This window comes from Crocodylus porosus, unplaced genomic scaffold, assembly GCF_001723895.1.
Source record: "Crocodylus porosus isolate Cpor-Errol unplaced genomic scaffold, CroPor_comp1, whole genome shotgun sequence".
Lineage (NCBI taxonomy): Eukaryota > Metazoa > Chordata > Crocodylia > Crocodylidae > Crocodylus > Crocodylus porosus.
This window is the reverse complement of record NW_017728943.1, coordinates 30,548,377-30,564,125: the sequence shown is the minus strand read 5'-3', so window position 1 is coordinate 30,564,125 and position 15,749 is coordinate 30,548,377.

Sequence of the window (15,749 nt, the reverse complement as noted above, 5' to 3'; positions counted from 1 at the left end):
TGCAGGCTCCTACCCTGGGGGGTTTTAAGAGGAGGTTAGATGAACATCTTGCTGGGGTCGTTTGACCCCCAGCACTCCTTCCTGCCTTGGCAGGGGGTCAGACTAGATGATCTGCTCAGGTCCCTTCTGACGCTAACAACTATGAAACTATGAAACCTTCAGGACCCTAACCCAGGTAGTGTGACCAGAAATAACAATTCAACTGGTGGCTAGCTTTCCTAGAAACGTCAGATGCTGACAACCTCAGGAATCAGCTAATTCACTAATCAACCTCACGACACGGCAGCATACAGGTGACTTTTAACACCACTTTTCACTCACCTTTGCAGTCTTGAGTCACAAATGGGTTCCAGACTAAATGCTGCTCAGAGATGTGTTTGAATGACAGTCACTGACTTTTGAAACCAGTTGCAGAGTCATCATGCTGCTCCCTTTCAATATCTGGAGGGTGGGATTTTCTAAAGCATTCAGCTTTAGCCAACTCTGCTCCCACTGACATCAGCTCCCATACATTTTAACAGAGAGTTAGTAGAGTTAGATCAGGGCTCACCTCATGTGTGTGCAGCTCTGCAAACAGGTTATCTATGCAGCCCTCATTCCTGCAGCTGCCAATGTTCCATCCCAGCATGGCAAAAAGAAGTGGCTGAGGATGGGTGATGAAGGGTGGAGACTGGTAGGGCAAAAGAATTAACGAGTTCAACAAAATGGAAGACTGTCAAGCATTATAGCAAGTGCTCCATACCTGACAGGGTCAGACCCCTAGGTCTTATAGTGTCTAGTCACATTTTCTATTCAATATAAAAAGTAGTTCTCTCTTTGGTGTTGTTTTGTAATATGAACACCCATTTGTAAGGAAAGGGACTTAAAACACCAGATACATTCCATGTAGACCACCACCAAGTGACAAAAAAAGAGAAGTGGGCAAATGTTGAAGAAAAGTTAATGGTGCACATTAATTTAAACCACCAGACAAATTCACTGTGACAAGCATTCCACCCAGGTTTTTTTCACTTTTCATAAATATTCTAGAGAATCAACGTCCTTGCAGGTATGGTGATAATGTTTATGCTACAGTTACTCCTCCAGCCTCCAAACAAGACTGGCATTCCATTGTAATAACACTGTAAATACATATAGTATAGATATATACATCTAGGCCTAAACAAACTGGAAAAAGAAGATGAAGTCAGAATTCAGATGCATAGCTGTGATAGAACACATCTCTCCAATTCAAGAGCCGTGGACTTTACACTGGAACACAGGCCTCTACATACCTTCACTTCTGACTTGCATAGATGCCAGTCACAGAGATTGGTAAACAGGTATAAGTTTTACTATATCTGCATTCATCAAATAGTTGTAAATCAAATTCACAGAAGCAGTGATCTATTTAATGATAACACCAGACGAGGGCCAATGTGGTGCCTGAGGGATGACCCTGCAAATTACAGAGCACTCAGTCTGACTTTGGTCCTGGGAAAAAGTTTTGAAAAACTTGTTAAGGAGGCCATTGATTACAAGCTGGTAACTGATGGGGTAATAAGAAGCAACCAGCATGGCTTTGTCAAGGGTAGATTATGCCTGACAAACCTGGTGTCCTTCTACGACCATGTGGGTCATGAGGTTGATGTAATTTACTTAGACTTCATTTAAACCTTTGATTCTGTTTCCCACAGGATTCTCTCAATCAAACTGGAGGGTACTGGGCTGGACCAGTCTACACTGAAGTGGGTAGACAACTGGTTTAGAGGCCCATCTCAGAGTACTGTAATCAGTGGGATGGCCTTATCCTGGAGGGTCGTCTCCAGTGGTGTCCCCCAGGGATCCATGCTTGGATCCATGCTCTTTAACATATTTATTAATGACTCCCCCTCTTCTCCTCTCCCAAAAGAGACCCCATTCGCATGAGGTACTGTACAAATATATATAAAATGGCAGCAGTCAGTCAGAAGCCTCTGTGAGCTTGCAAGTTACAATCTTTCTTTTCTAAGAGTCCCAGGAAAATCTGTAAGTTGATTTCTACAATTTTTAATTTTCAGCAATTTGTTTTTCAAAAAATTATCACTGAGCCAAATGTTGCTCTCATTTGCACCCACTGAGCTCTCTGAGGCTATAGAGCAGTACAGAAAAGCATGGGTTGGCCTATTATATCCTGTAAGCATGGTAGTACTCTCACTAAAAAGGTGTCTGGGTTTTTTTCCCCTATAAACAACTACTGTGTGCTTTTGTACAAAGCCATAGGAATTTTATTCTTGGACCAGTAGATAACCACAGCACATCTCTCCCAAGTTTCCAACCCCACAAACATTTTTCTTAATTTTGAAACTTTAAAGGAAGAATGCTGCATTGGCTTCACAATTTTACACAACTCATTAGAATTAAGAGAAAATATTACAACACCAAGCCACATGAAATGGAAATATTCTAACAGGGCTCTGGGCTGGGTCCTCAGATTCAGGCAAAGTGTATGCAGCACAGGACAGGAGTGAGTTGGGAGGGGAGAGGAGAAGAGGGGGAGATGACTCCCTTGTGGATCCCCCATCCTGAGGCCCTGATTGGAGTGGTTTTACCTCCCAGCACAAATTACAGCTGCATAAACTCTGCTCTATGTTGTGCCAACTGCTCACAGTCCCAAGGAGACATTCTGGCAGCCAGGGATCGTCGAGCACAGACAGAAATGATCAGCTGCGTTCAACTTAAGCCTGCACCTTTACTTCAGAGCTTCACTTATTGTCCTTACTCTAAAATTATAGGAGGTGAAAATGGTAACAAATTCCTTTGATTCTCCATATAAGTTGTAGGTTTCCTAGCCTCTGATCTTCCTTCAGCCTGAGGCTTGGGTTTTTTTTGCAATGCTTCTCCACCTCTCTCTGAATGGAGCTAGGACCTTTCTCTGCACCTTCTGTCTGGTAGCAACTGCAGTGTAACATAGAGATATTTGACCTAGCTTTAAGCAAGCCATCTTAGCAGTCTAGATCAAGCAACATGGAGCTTTGCAAGGGCTAATTTATGCTGCCTTTCAGGGAACAAGCCACATGTCTCTTAATACACTAACTACCACTAGAAGACAGTAGCATAGTCCACATAGTATAGAGTAAGACAGAAGCTGCTCAGCAGGGTAAATTATCCTGTGCTGATCTTTGTGGCTAATCTAGTGTTGGCACCCAAGTTAGCAAGTCCATATCAAGTTCACATGTGTCTGCCATATGTAGTTGTTGCTTCTGTAGCTGTAGCTGAAGACATATCCTCATTATGACACTGACACTTGGTTCGCCTCATGACTCCTTACACCTGCCTGCGCAGTTCCTCTGCAAAATACAGCTGGCTGTTCCCTGGTCCCTCCAGCCGTTAAAGGGCAGACAACCATATTACCATTTCAATCACACTGAGACCCCATTGTGCTAGATAATGACAAGCATTTAAGTAACTAGCGCCTCTGCCCAAAAAATAACACATTTTAAAGACAGAAACCACTGTAGAACAACATACAATTAATTACAAATGAGGGAAATTCAGGACTCACTGAATTCACTGAGCAAGGACGGATAGATCACCGCCATCACAAGTAATGATGTTGCTTGGTTTTAAAGACTATTACCGTATTTCCTTCATATGGAGGACTAAGGCAGAAAGAGATTTGGTGAGTTGCCTTAGGTTATACAGACAGTTTGTGGCAGAGCAGGAAATTGGATGACCTAAAACCCAACCATTTGCCTGAGAATTGCTGCTGTTCCCCGCTTTCAGAACACAATTCAACATGCTGTCAGGTTTGGGGGCTTTTTTTGTTGTTTTTTTTTTGGGGGGGGGGGGGGTTTTAACACTTAAAAAATAAACCTCAGAAACCTGGTTCTTAAAATGCTTTCAGAACAAATGCTATGTATAAAGGGAGCAACAATAGTAGAAGCAGAGAGAACTGAAAACCAGAGGCAAGAAAGAGACATATGACTTCAAGATGAGAATGGTGTAAGATGGAGTGCCCAATGTCCATGTCGGCAGGGGAGCAGGGCTGGGGGAGGGAGGGAAGCTATTCCAGATGGCAGGAAACAGAAGAAAGTTCTTGCCCCCCAGAATGACAGGAATGCACAATAAGTAGGGGTCTACTCAATTCACAAATCCACGAAATCCAGGATTGTCCACAAATCAACAAGGGCAGAGTAAAAGGTTGTAGAGTCAGACAAGGGTCAGGGGCCCGACGCTTGAGAAGGGTGCCACCAGACAGGGGACAGTGACCCAGTGACTGAAACAGATGAAACAGACCTAGTGCCTCAAAGCCAGGTCCAACACAGTGGGCCCAGGTTAGAACACCTAGCCGAGACTAAAGGGGTGGAGGCTGAGGAGGCCTAAACCCCAACAGGAGAACATCATTACAGTAAAACCCGTGAGGCTTGGGGCATAGTGTAGGGGAGGATTTGAAACCATGCAATTTTCCCCTAAGGCTTTGGGTGCTCTGTATGGCACAGTCTGCCTGAGCGGCCCAGCAAGGGGCCCAGGACAAGAGCAGCCCAGCGAGGGGCCAGTTGCACTGCAGCCAACCAAAGGCCCATGGGCAGCCACCCTATTTATTATCATTTATACCATCAAGGCATGGCAGATGGGAAGGAAAGTTGTCCTGGGGTGGAACAAGGAATGGTTGCGGAGCCACCGGGGGGGCATCACAGCCACCCATGAGACCCCAGTGTGCTATACTGGATCCCAGTAAAGTCAAAGACAAAAAGTCCAGTGACTTAAAGGTGGCCAGGACTTCATCCTTTGACAGGTAAATTACAGTATTTTACCCCTTGGGACAAGGGTGGGCAAAATATAGTCCATGGGCCAAATCCGGCCTGTGAGGCCATTCTATCGGTCCTACAGGGCCCCTAAAAAATTTTTGAAAATTAACATTTATCTATCCTTGGTTCCTGTCAAAAGTGATAGGAACCAAGGCCAGTAGGACCCAGGGGAAGCCCAGCAGGCTCCCGCAACAGCAGCCTACCTGGCCCCCCCAGCTGAAAGCCCCAGCAGGGGCTTCTGGCCTGGGACCACATGACTGCCCCAGTGTGGGAACCTCAGGTGTGGGGGGAGGGAAGGAGCTGATGCAGAGCATGGGGAAAAGTGACCCCTCACCCTCCCTATGTCCTGCGCTCCCTGCAGCAGCCACTCGCAGCCCATGTGGGTCTGCCCTGAGCAGGCAGAGGCAGCCCCACACAGTCTGCAAGTGGCTGCAGTGCGGGGCGCTGGCCATGGGGCAGGGGAGGGGCTGCTTTTCCTGCGCTCAGCACCAGCTTTTAACCTGCCCCTGCTGCCAACCTGGGCCCCGTGCCAGCTCCAGGCTTGCCTTCAGGGTTGCACACTGGGCAGTGTTTGCTGCTGCTGCCTGTGCAGAGCTAGTGCTGCCCCCCACTGTTGCTGGCCCTGGGACATTGGTCCCAAGATGGTGACCAGGGGTGGGGCACCTGTCAAGGGGTGGAGCTACCCATGCAGCCCTTGACAGCTTGCCAAAACTGAGTAAGTGGCCCTCTGCCCTAAATAATTGCCCGCCCCTGCTTTGGGCAGTAAACTACAGAACTTGATCCTTTGTGAGGTACCCTACAGCAAGCCCACAGAGGATTTTAAAAGTACTGTTAAAATGGGTCCTCCCAAAATGAATTGGCAGTTAGTGAATGCATTTGTACTGTACTAATATTTAACATGGATACTAGGGCTGTGCAAAAAACCATCACTTTGTTTCAACGTCTGTTTCACCATTTTGAAGGGACAGTGTTTTGTTTCGTCATTTCATTTCATTTCAAAGCACAGTTTTGTTTAGTCGAAACTGTTTTGTTGTTTCAACACATTTCAACGTTTCGCCCATAGACTATAATGGGGAATCATGAAAATGCCTAAAACTTTGTTATTTCTTGCCTGATTTGGATGAAAATTGCAGGGCATGAAGCCTGCTGAGTTTCAGGGAGATAGGTGCAGGGATTTCTGGGAAACCGCACCTCAGATGATTCAAAACGGAACTCCTGACACTTGCCAGCAGTGGCAGCCTCCTCTCATTCTGCACACAGATCCGGGGGTCCGGAAGCCTTCCTGGGGGTGCGAGCCCCTGGATCTGTGCCTCAGATGAGAGAGGGATGCCTCTGCCACCTGGGACTGAGTGCAGTCTGTGTCCAGTACTGGAGAAAACTGCTGCTGTTGCCTGTCCCAGGCAATCCAGCACAGCCCAGGAGCCCTCCTGGAGATGCGAGCCCCCAGATCTGTACCCCGGATAACAGGAGACTGCCTCTTCCACCTGGAACCACCTGGGAAACATTTCAAAATGTTTCGAGTGCCCTCATTTTGTTTCAAAGCCTTTAGTTTCATTTCAATTTCACTGTTTCAAGCTCACAACGTGTCAAATGTAGCTTCAAAATGAAACCACCAGTGAAATTTCGCACAGCCCTAATGGATACCACTAGCAGCTTAGCTAGTGCAGCACAGAGCTTAGCACGGGGATAAGAGCCCAAGTCGTTAGGCAAAACCCTGGGTCTACACTGGACCCTACACAACTCCAACAAACACTGTTATCAGTACAAAATTAGCAAGTTTAAAGCTAGCTCAGGAGTGAATCCATAAGCTACAGCCATATCTTTGCACTGCAATGTAGACTAAGCCAGGGGTTATTCATGTAAGGTGGGGGGATGCAATTTCTCTTCAGCGAACCTTCCTTCCATTTAACGAGCTGTCATTAGGCTTGGAAAAATGGTTCTCAGAGGGCTCCCTTCATCAGATGCCCCACCTGCTCCATCAGGATTTTCATTTAATGCCTTTCATATTTCCCACGTAAGACTATAAGCTCCCAAAGCCCCGGCATATCTACCACCTCAGAAATATTAGCGAAGAGTGGATGAGAATATGATCTGTAGCAATGATTACAAAGACTTTACAAACACAGGAAAGCATGTTCTGCTTCAATTGTTAATCTATCTAGCCAATTTGGCACCATGACAAAAGCAACTGGTCATATCTAACAAGGCAGAGATCAGAAACGATTCCATTTCAGTACTGTATGTCCAGGGAGAAGTGTCAACCACTAATCCCAGGTGACTGGTTTCTTTATAAATATATTAGCAACATAATGGTGGGATTTTTAATGGGATTATAACTACCCAGGCAGACCCTAAGCAGCTGCTCTGCCAGTCAAGGGGAACATGGCTGACAATAAGATTTAAGTGAATGAGAAGAAAAAATGGCAAACCTCTGGTATGGCACACTTAAATGACCTCATTGCTTCAAAGTAATTGGATCATGTTGCACATGTGAAAAGAAAACCAAAAATGCTTAAAGCAATCTCTTTGGGCACGCTCATCACCACCTTCTCCTGCTGCTCCTGTCTCAAAGGCAGTAAGAATGGACAGATCAAGAAGCACTCATCTTTTCACATGCCAGGAGTAGTTCTCAAAGCCAATGGGATTTCACAGTCACATCAAGTAACTGAAGGGAAGTTGTCAAGGATGGCAGGCCCCAAATTTTGACACAGTCTGTGTCTTTGTCTCTCTGCTGAGCTGGCGCATATACCATATGCATTTTAAAATAAATGGCTCAATGCTGTATTTTAAAAAAGTGGAGGGGGAAGCCTGACGTCTGTTAGTCTGAACAGATCTTCAATGGCAAACCAGCAGGCCTGAGCAATAGGAAGAAATAAAGCTCCCCTCCACCATGTGCATTCTGAAAGGGACAGGTCAAGGTCCAGCCCATGCTACAACTCCACCCTGACCTCAGCTGAGGACGAGAATTTATGTACTGAAGGAAAATACATTATTTCTTCCCATTGAAGTCAATGGACATAACAAAGGGAAGAATTTGGTCCGTCATACAAATGGGACATATACCCAAACTACATAAATAAATTAAATAAATAACAATTGTTGCCACCTTTGCTTGTAGCTCAATAGTTCTGAAGCGGGGGGTAAGATTTGGCCCAGTGTCTGCCACAAGAACACGGCACAGCAGAATGCACATCTCTCTTGTGGACTACAAAAACATAGTGTGTAGCTGGGTTAGGAAGGGCTATTTAGTCATCTTAACCTTCACATAGCTAAAATACCTTCTGAACTCCAGACTGTGCATGCTTGGAAATTCTCCTGAGAGGTCCTTGATTCAGGAAAACAATTCTAACGAGGACCATACTTACTTAACTTTCAACTTGTGCATATGTCACTTTGAAGCCCTTTTCCAAATCAGGCTAGGATGAGGAGAACCCACTCAACTAGCTTGGCTGACCATAGAGCCAGATCTACCATCCACCAGTGTCAAGGGAACAGCACACATGGGCTTTGGATTGGGCCCATAAATCGTACTAGCTGCCTGTTAAACTTCCAGTGTTTAACCTCGGAAAGCCCTGGCACCATTCCAACAGTGATACTGTGCCTCATTTAGAACAACAATATGGAACAGCGAACCTGATTTCCTATTAACTACACACTCACAGACCATCAAGATGACACAGGAACTGTTCAAGACATATAAACATATTTATACACATGTGCAGACATCAACATGCACACAATGATGTGTTGTGGTATAAAAGTTTTATCAGCATGAGGTGGATTAGCTACTGAGGCTCAGGAAACCCTTTTTTTAAAATCACACCACTGTGTATGCATTGCACATGCTGCAGAAAACCTAAGAATTGATGTCTGAAATGGTCCCATTGCACATAAGCCCACTGAAACATCACCAACCAAAAACCATTTGGCACAGTATCTTGCTGAATGTCTGTCTGTATTTGTATCACACTAATCGTTCTTCGGAGAGCTAACCTGCCCTAGGGCTGCACATGCCGTTTTCCTCTTGAAGCGCAAAGGAAAAACAAGATGTAATATGATCCCCAACACATTTACAGATAGCTAATGAACAGCGCTGGCTGGAATGCATCAAAAATACTGATGCCACAGAGGGACCTGAAAGTGAACACCTCTAGGCCCTGATTCAGGAAGTAATTAATACGATGATTAAGTCCATCGCTACTCAGGACAACACTGAAGCATGTGCTTAACATCTAGCTTATCCTCACGTGCTGTCCTGAATAGTGATGCTTTCCTGAATTGGGGCTAACTGAAAAATGTGGAATGAACTCCCACCAAAATCATGGACCATTATAAGCTTCTCCATCTTTTGCTATTAATGCAAGATGCTCTTTTTCTTTTCCTATCTTATCTTCTCTAGCATAAAATATAACAAACCTGAGTACATATATTATAAAAAGAGAATCTAAAATAAAATGTTACCCTGAACACACTTCTCCCCACCCAAGGGAGAAGATCAGAGAACCAACAATGTATGACAGATGGTAGTCACATCATTTAATGCACTACTGGAAGGCACTCACATATTGCATTTATAAGTGCAGTATAAGATTCCAGCCAGAAAAGACCAAGAATTATTGGAATTAAAAATGAAGGGTTTAGGAGAGACAGGGGCTTTGAACTGGGCAATATTTCAGCTCAGCTTACTGAACGCTTCAAAATATCACCAGCTTTCAGCCTGAAATGCATCAGCAATCACTGTGCTTTTATCAAAACACAATTGGACTGTGGTGAATGACAGCATAAATCTTAAATAGGAAAGATACGGGAAGAAAGACCACCAGGGTGGAACATAACTGTAAACCTTCCCATAAAACTATATTTGAGTTCTGATCGTATACACAGGAACTCTTTTAAACGAACCAGCAAGATTCTTAACTCACTGACTTCCAAAGAAAGTGTTACCAATTAAGCAAAAGAAACTTTAACAGTCAATTTTAATTATGCTAAGAGATTCACCAATCAACTCCCAGCTCCAGCTGAAGTTTTTACTAGAGATGACTGGAACCAATTTACGTGCTTTTATGTTGCGTCTAGACTTTAATAAGTGGTTTAAGCACTAAGCAATTCTATGCCAGTATCTTACTAGCTTTAATGCGTATGTAGAATGTACCAGCCTTTTTGAAACTTTTCAGCAATTTTATCTCAAAACACTCCTCTGAAAATGGTTTCAAAGATTACAAAATGTATTGCATTAATACCACAGGGCAGACATTTCACAGTACATGCCAGGGCACCTATTACAGGGCTTTTGCTCCAATGGGTTGCTTAAAGAGAGAACTAGACCTTTATCTGGTATAAACGGGCAACGTTCCATTGGTTAAACTGGAGCAATTGACACCAAATGAGGGTCAAGATAACTATACTCTGGGTAATTTTAAAAATATCCCAAAGCCCTAGAAACACTGTATGCATTTAAAGATATCAAAGCACATGACTCAAGAACACATCTGCATGATTTTTTGAATGCTTAACCATGCAGGCATCCCAAGCTCCCCTATCTGCACATACCAATATCCTATGATGAATTACTAGTGCTCTGGAAACTGAGCGGTGCCACTGTGTTGATAAAGTATTTGAGTATTGTTGTCAATGTCTTGATGGTGTAGTCAACCTAGTAGCACCTAATATATAGGAGAAAATAAAACACCTGGTTCTTACATTGCTTGAACTTTGCAGAATCTCTTGTAGGATGCTGTATGTTTTTTTCTTCTCATTATATTAAACTACCACTAAGACATCACTTTGATCATTGCTGTAGGTCATAGAATCACTCTGAAGCCAAAACAATCTTGTTAAAAAATTAAGTAGAATTACCGTTTGGGGAACTGATTTTTTTTTAAACATGCCTGTCAGGAGTGTGAAACTGGATGTGATAATCAGCACCTCATTGAGCAAAGCTAGTTAAATTAAGTAAGACATATTTAATGAAATGGATCTAGAAACATTCACACACTTGTATGCAGAGAGCTACACATGCCATTTTAATTTCCAAAGCTGTGAATTTGCTTTCATGATTCACAACTTCTTAAAGCATTACCCACAAGATATCTCATGCTCATAAACCTGGTGGGGAGATACTGCAGCCCCAGCAAAATTGGGTGTCTTTTTGAGTGAGGAGGAGGGATATTTACCTGTTACTGCAGCTTAGAAAAGGCAGTAAAGCCATTCTAGAAACATGCCACTTCTAGTTACCACCAGTGATCACAGCCAAACTAACATTAAAGCCATAAGCATTTAACTTTAACTGTCCTTCTGTATCACAATAATACCTAAGGCATTGTCTATACTGTGGCAGCAGCGTATCCTGGGTAGGAAGGTTCACATACACCCAATTTATCTGCTGCATCACAAACTGTAGAAATATGCCAGTAAAGTCACTCCAGGACCACCCTGACAGCCACTCTCAAGCATGTCTGACACTGAGATTTCAGGCTCCCTGGAATGTCTTCACTGGCATATGTCTGAGTTTGGAGCATGCATGTAGGCAGTTGATGTGCTTGGGAACACCTTTTTGCTTGGACACAGCACTGATATGGTGTAGAGGTGACCTATTGTATAGGTCCTGCACAAACATACAGAGAGACAGTCTCTGAGCCAAATGATTTGCACTCCAAAAACATGGAATAGAGGGAGGGAGGGCAAAAGAAGGCACTTAGAAGTGAAGTAAATTGTCCAAGATCAGATAACAGAGCTGGGAAGAAAACCCCAATTTTTTACCTCTAGCCTCCTTTCCTATGTACCAGATCACGTTGCCTCTCCTTGTTACTAAATAGGGCTCTCAAGGGCCTATCAGTCACCAGTAGCACTAAAACAAATACATCTCTCGAGCTTTGATTTAACGTACTCTGATTTCCAGAGTGTCCAAAAAATGTGCCATTAAAGCTAACCATTCAGCTGCATCCAAATGAACAAGAAAATGCACCTACAGCATTCAACAAAGTAGCTGCATTCAATGCAAGTAATATGCACAGAACCCTTGGGCTTTGTCACCCTGCTGCTTACACTAATGCGGCACTGCTGATTTCATTAGTGCTACTCCAAGTCCAATTCATAGCCATTTGAGTGACAGGGAAATCAGGTCCAAGATGCTGGAATCCATTCTGAAAGGAGTCCTTTGTCCTTAAGAGTATATTCCACTAAATAAGATTAAATTCATGTTAGGTACATATTTTAAATTCCCATCCTGTAGGGCAGGTGGTACTGTAAGGTGTTGTGCACCTTACATTAGATGATGTTTACACACAGAAAAGAAGATTTGTTCAGTGCCATTATTTGTGGCAAGAAATTTCAGTCCCTTTCAGTATCTGACAGATCTCCGTCAGCATACCCAAGCCAAGGGCTGTCCCTAGGGTACAGCTAATCAAGACGACTGCCCCACACTTTGACATCCTGACTCTGAGGGCTGCAGCAGTTACTACCTAGTGCCCACACCACAGCACAGCCTAGCCCAAAGCCCCTGAGAGGCTGCTGGGCACCATGCACCAGGGCTTGGCTTCGCTCAGCTTGGGGCCCCCTGCCACAAGGGCTTCCCCAACCCAGTCGGGCCTGGCCATCACCTGAGCTGCCCCATGCTGTAGGTGGCCTCCCTGGGCAGGCTGCACTAGCAGCAGCACCCTGAGCGCCAGCACCAGGGCCAGGGCTGCCACCTACATCCCTCTCTATAAAAATGTTATCAGCACATGCTGATTTGTCCCAGGTCCTGCACCCCACTAGAGTCAGCCCTTCTTCCCAAGCTACAAGGTTTGTTTGATAATATCTATTAATGAACCAGCCATATAACTGGGAGAGATTTATACAAGCTTTCAGACTCAAAAGGAAAGAAGCGGGCTTAAATCGGAGCCTCAGGATGTATGTGCTTCTTTCCCAGACCCGAATAAATGAATGTTGTGTATCTCTCCCAGCTATATGGCCAGTCCAATACAGGATGCTACCCAACTACCCTTGTTTCTTGCACATCTCCTGAACCATCCCAGCTATAAAACCCCTCTGAACCCATTTTGACATAGCCACAAGAGCAGTTTAAAGCATACTTCTTCCTTTCTTCTGCCTCAGAATAAAATGGAAAGTGAAGCTAGTTCATGCTTATAATCCACAAAGATTCTCTCTCTACAACTGGGGCAGGAAGTGTGTATGTAGGTGGTTTATAAAAGTTCCTTTCTGAAGTGACCCCAAGTCTTAGCAAAAGTTCAGAATCATTTATGTTGCTTCAAAGGCTTAATTGTGATTCGGGCCAACAGTTTGGAGATGAAGAAAACACATCCAATTCTTTGGTCTATGACATAACTAAGATAAACATGGTGAAAGATTGTTATTGTTTACCCAGACTGTATCTCTCTGCTGAATGCTTTGGCAAGAGTCTTTTGTACCATTGCTCTCTACTGTATTAGAGTCTGTCTGCACCACAAATTTACCATGCCAGGCAGTGGCACATTCAAATACCCCATGCTCTTCCACAGGTGTCACTTCCTGAACAGAAAACAGTCCAGCCTCATTTGCTACCCTATATAAAAGTAATGTTATAATAATTTCTTTGGTAATCCCTAAAGGCCTCTAGTGAGAACCTCACTGTACCAAAGCAGACTTGAGAGATGAACACTGTCCCTCAAAAAAGGGAAAAAAAGTTTTAAAAAAGGAAACAAAAAGAACTGATTCACTGAAGGTCACACAACAGGTAAAGAGGAAGAACTTGGACCTCACCCAGATGGACAAATTATCTGAATTTTATACATCCATTAGCACTTGTATTGAACATGATCCAAAAAACCAAAAGCATCACACTTGTATTAATGCTATCAACTCATCACATTTCAGGAGGTAGAGCAAACCAGTTCAAACGACTCTGGTATGAAATGACCAAACAAACATGCACACATCCAATTGAAGTGTCCCTTGAAAAGCAAAGGAAGAATTAAAGGGTCCTGTTTGCCCTTTCAAGTCATGCAAACCTGAGAATAAATTCACCTGTCACCCTATCTCCACTGAGGTTACTGCATTGTATTTGCAAACAGCTTAGCAACTACAGGACAGCAGCCACCAATAAACTTATTCCAGACAACGATTAATTCCTGATTAATCATTACGAAAGGTAAAACCAGTACCAAGCAAGTCACCAGGCACAGAACAGTGGAGAGATTTGCTTAGTGATTTATTGCAGTGTTAGATGCCGAGGCTAATTGGAGACGGACAAAAGAAGATAAGGAAAAAACAAATAAAAGTTGTGAGAAGTAAAGTGAAAGCAGTAAAAATCAAGCAAGTAAATAATAGAGAACAATGGGAGAGAAAGAAAACAGTCAAGTGAAAAAAAACAAGAAAAGGACTTACACGTTTTGATTACAGTATCAAACAAACCACACATTTGGACAATGACCAGGAAACCAGAAGAAAGGAACAAAGCCCAGCTATGAAAAAATCAGATGAGTTGTGAAAACACAAAGTTATTGTCAGATGACTGCTTTCAGAGGCTTATCCTGCTTTTTAATATATGTATAATAGAGAAGTGCTAAAACAAACCAGATATATTAGGAATGAGTAGAACGCCATATATCTTTTACAAGGCATCATTTATTTTTCTTGAAGCACACTACACAAATTATCTGTGATATGCAGACACATACACCCACACATACCATAGCTGAAGTTCCATTAGTACAACTTCCCCATGCAAACACTCCTGTAAAAGGTTAGATTCTAGTCTAGCATCAATTTTCTGTGAGCATAACTCCACTGATTTCACTGTAGTTAGTTGCAATGCAAGTGAAAGCAAAATCAGGCCCATATTATGTTACTGTTCTTGGAGATGGAGAGAACAGTAGAGCAGATCTAATGAAGCAAAGATAGCAGACACTGGATAAGCAGACAGGAAGCTGTGCAGATTTTAAAATGTAGAATGAACATGAAAGTCCATCTGTGGCTCTCAACCCAAGCAGAAGAATGAGGACACCAGGAAGAAACATCTCTCCCATAGAGCTCTATGACTTCCATTTTCACTTAAAATTTTTTCATTCATAGCCAAAATCTTTGTGTATATTGAGAGGAGGGTGTGGTGGAAAGAAGAATGGAATACCAAAACAAAACAAAATTTTCCCCAATACACTTGTCAGGAACAAAAAATGCTGTTCCATTGAAATTCAATTTTCAATTGAAAAACAGCTGTGATGGAAACTTCTTGACCAGTCTTGATTTCTGTGTAGAGCTGGGCCAGAAATAGTTTTCTTGCCCTAAGAAGTTTTGCAGGAATTCAAACATTTTGATTGTCACAAAACAAGACAAAGTCAAAATCTCAAAGATTTTGCTGAACCAGAGCCCCAGGAAAATCTGTTCTGGGAGATCAAAGCATTCTTCTTTCATAAATTTCAAAATAGTTTAATTAAGTTTAGATATTTTTGTAGCATAAAACAATATAAATTTCTAAACAAAAAGACATTTCAAATGACTTGGAAAAGAATGGAATGTTTTATTTTGAAGGCAACAAAAGCAACATTTTTTCTAAATTTTTCTAAACCAAAAAATGTGTGAAAGCCAGTCATCTGCCACGAGCAGTTTTTGGTTTAATAAATGACCATTTCCTGCCTAAAAAAGTTTACTCAAAAAATGTTTCTGGCCATCTCAATGCATAATATCTTTGCAGTGCAAGACAGAAAATACCTTTCTGTTCCATTTTTATACAACATCTAACATAATGGTTCCTAGTCCCTATCTAGTCCCTACGTACTACAAATATTGAAGTATTTTATGAAGTTCCAACCAAAATAGAGTGCCAAAACATAATATTGCAGTCATAACAGCCCTAAGGCAGTCAGGCAGAGGGTCAGAAAGGAATAAAGCAGGGGTAAAATACCAGATCTGGCCCTCCACGCCATTCCACCTGGCCCACAAGGCCCCTAAAAAATTTAGAAAATAAATATTTATCTTCCCCTGGCTGCCAGTCAAAGATGACAG